Source organism: Rhinopithecus bieti, unplaced genomic scaffold (assembly GCF_001698545.2).
Source record: "Rhinopithecus bieti isolate Rb0 unplaced genomic scaffold, ASM169854v2 scaffold_68129, whole genome shotgun sequence".
Lineage (NCBI taxonomy): Eukaryota > Metazoa > Chordata > Mammalia > Primates > Cercopithecidae > Rhinopithecus > Rhinopithecus bieti.
In genome coordinates this window covers 85,338-89,097 of record NW_016825421.1, presented here as the reverse complement: position 1 = coordinate 89,097, position 3,760 = coordinate 85,338, and positions in this window count along the sequence as shown.

The following is a 3,760-nucleotide window of genomic DNA, read 5'->3' as shown; positions in this document are numbered from 1 at the left end:
GACCAGTTTTTGGGCTCTATCCTCGAGTTTTTTTATGTTGTCATATACCAGGCCAGATTGGTTTAGTTAAAAACAACACTCTTCATTTAAAAATAAACTAAGTCCCCTCTTTTCTTTTTTTTTCAGTAGTGAGTAAGTCAAGGCCTCAGCAATTTTGGACGAAAGAGAAATGCAAAGTCAGCAATTGTTTGTTAAAGAAGGATTAGAAACGGCTAGGAGAGAGTGACTGAGACTGATAGTGTGGTGGAGATGGCTGGGGAGAGTAGAGGGTGGCATAAGAACAGGAATGAGAATAAGAGTAAGTGTAAAAGTAAAGAATAGGACTTCATCAGGGTGAAAGTGTTGGAGGGTACCTTGCCACTGAAGATCTTCTATACACTTTAAGAGAGACTTAAGGTTGGCGATTTGAGGTAAAAATAGGAGCCACTAAATACCAAGAGCCTGAGAAACTGCTTGGGTGATTTAACTAATAAAGGCTGGTCTGTTTTTGGATGGTATAGAGGTGGGAAGGCTAACCCAAGGAATTATGTCTGACAAAAAGGGAAGAAATGACCGTGGTGACCTTCTCAGACCCTGTGGGAAAGGCCTCTACCCATCCAGTGAAAGTGTCTACCCAGACCAAGAGGTATTTAGGCATGTGAGTAAAGTCAATTTGCCAGTCCTGGGCAGGGGCAAATCCCCAAGCCTGATGTGTAGGGAAGGGTGGGGGGCCTGAACAATCCCTGAAGAGTAGTAGAATAGCAGATGGAACACGGAGAAGTGATTCCCTTAAGGATAGATTTCCACGGTGTAATGGAAATGAGAGGTTCTAAGAGGCGGGCTAGTGGCTTGTAACCTCCATGGTAGAGGTTATGAAATGACAGTAGAATAGAATGGGCCTGTGAGGCTGGAAGGAGATATTTTCCTTGGTCTAAGAACCATTTGCCGTGTGTGGGAAGAGATTGATAGGTGGAAGTTTCAGTGGGGGAGTTGGTGGGAGTGACCAGATGAGAAGGAGAAAAACTGCCGTGAGGGATGCTGCTGTGAGGGGTAGAAGTTGGAACACTAGCTGCTTTTTGCTACCTTATCAGCATAAGCATTGTCCTGAGCAATGGGATCTGATGGCTTTTGATGGCCCTTGCAGTGAATGACTCCAGCTTCCTTTGGAAGTAAAGCGGCCTTGAGAAGAGTTTTTATTAAAGAGGCATTAATGATGGAGGACCTTTGTGTAGTGAGGAAACCTTTCAGCTCATAAAACAGCATGGTGGTGCAGGATATGGGGTCAGTATAAACATTGACGTGTAGTCCCTTTACAAGAGTGAGGGCCCGAATTAAGGCAATGAGTTCAGCTTGCTGAGAGGTAGTGGAGTTGGGCAGAGCGGTAGCCTCAGTGATAGATGTGGAAGATAACTATAGCATAGCCTGCCTTTGCTGGTGTGTAGCGATTAGGCCTGGTGGAACTGCCATCAATAAACCAAATGTGATCAGGGTGAGGAACAGGAAAGAAGGAAATATGGGGAATTGGAGTGAATGTCAGGTGGATCAGAGAGATACAGTCATGGGGGTCAGGTGTGGCATCCAGAATAATGTGGGAGGCCCGATTGAAGTCTGGGCCTGGGACAATGGTAATTGTGGGAGACTCAACAAAGAATGAGTATAGCTAAAGAAGCCAGGGAGCAGAAAGTGTATGCATCAGGTGTGAGGAAGAAAATAGATTTTGGAATTTATGAGAGCTGTAGAGAGTGGAGTTGAGCATAGTTTGTGATTCTGAGGGTCTCTAAAAGTATTAGGGCAGTGGCAGCCGCCGCATGCAGACATGAGGGCTAGGCTAAAACAGTAAGGTCAAGTTGTTTGGACAGAAAGGCTACAGGACGCGGTCCTGGCTTTTGTGTAAGAACTCGGACCACACAGCCCTGCACTTTGGCTGTGTGTAATGAAAAGGGTTGGGATGAGTTAGGGAGAGCTAGTGTGGGGGCAGCTTCTAGGGCTGTTTTTAAGGAAGGGAAAGAGGAGTGGCGAAAGGATTTAGGATCTATGGGGTCGGCTAGGTTTGGTTTTGTGAGTTTACATAATGGTTTAGTCAGGATGGTAAAACTAGGTATCCAAAGGTGGAAGTACCTAACCATGCCTAGGAAGGAAAGAAGTTGTTGTTTTGTAGAAGGGGTTGGGGTTTGGGAGATTAGCTGGACACGATCAGCAGGGAAAGCATATGTGTTTTCATGAAGAATTATACTGAGATAGGTAACAAATGAGGAAGAAATTTGGGCTTGACTGAAGTAATGGGGGCTGTCCGTGAAGCCTTGCAGCCATATAGCCCAGGTGATTTGCTGAGCCTGATGGGTGTCAGGGTCAGTCCAAGTGAAAGCAAAGTGAGGCTGGGATGAAGGGTGCAAGGAATAGTAAAGAAAGCATGTTTGAGATCCAGAACAGAATAATGGGTTGTGGAGGGAGGTATTGAGGATAGGAGAGTATATGGCTTTGGCACCACGGGGTGGATAGGCAAGACAATTTGGTTGATAAAGTGCAGATCCTGAACTAACCTGTAAGGCTTGTCCAGTTTTTGGACAGGTAAAATGGGGGAATTGTAAGGAGAGTTTACAGGCTTTAAAAGGCCATGCTGTAACAGGCAAGTGATAACAGGCTTTAATCCTTTTAAAGCATGCTGTGGGATGGGATATTGGCATTGAGCGGGGTAAGGGTGATTAGGTTTAATGGGATGGTAAGGGGTGCATCATTTGTCACCAAGGAGGGAGTAGAGGTGTCCTATACTTGTGGATTAAGGTGGGGAGATACAAGGAGAGGATGCGAAGGAGGCTTTGCACTGGGGGAAAAGGCAGCAATGAGGTGTGCCTGTAGCGTGGGAATAGTCAGGGAAGCAGATAATTTAGTTAAAATGTCTCGACCTAATAAGGAAGCTGGGCAGGTGGGGATAACTAAAAAGGAGTGCTTAAAAGAGTATTGTCTAAGTTGGCACCAGAGTTGGGAAGTTTTAAGAGGTTTAGAAGCCTGGCCATCAATACCCACAACAGTTCCGGAGAAAAGTAAAAAGGCCTTTGAAAAGAAGGTAATGGAGTGGGTAGCCTCCGTATTAATTAAGAAGGGGACGGAGTTACCCTCCACTGTAAGAGTTACCCAAAGCATCTGTGATGGTCCAGGAGGCTTCCGAGATGATTGGGCAGTGTCATTCTTCAGCTGCTAAGCCAAGAAGATCTGGGAAGGAGTCAGTCAGAGCCTTGGGCCAGTTGGACAGTCCAATTTCCAGTGTGATCCCGCACAGATGGGAGATGGCTTAGGAGGAATCCCGGGCTGTGGGCATTCCTTGGCCCAGTGGCCAGATTTCCGGCACTTGAAGCAAGATCCTGGGGGAGGCGGTCCTGGAGGAATACCTGGCCGCTGCAGTTCAGGCGTTCTGAAGTTTTTGTGTGCTGGAGATGTGGCTGGGGTTTCTCTCACAGTGGAGGCAAGTAACTGCAACTCAGGAATGCGTTGCCTCTACTCTATTGTACACCTTGAAGGCAAGGTTAATTGAGTCCTGTTGTGGGGTTTGAGGGCTGGAATTTAATTTTTGGAGCTTTTTCCTAACATCAGGAGTTGACTGGATGATAAAATGCATATTAAGAATAAGGCGGCCTTCTGGCCTTTCTGGGTCTAGGGCAGTAAAGTGTCTAAGGGTTGCTGCTAAGGGGGCCACAAACTGGGCTGCGTTCTTTACCTTGGGTGGTTTCTTTAAGTTTGTCGTAATTAACAGCTTTGTAAGCTGCCTTTTTTTTTTTTTTTTTTT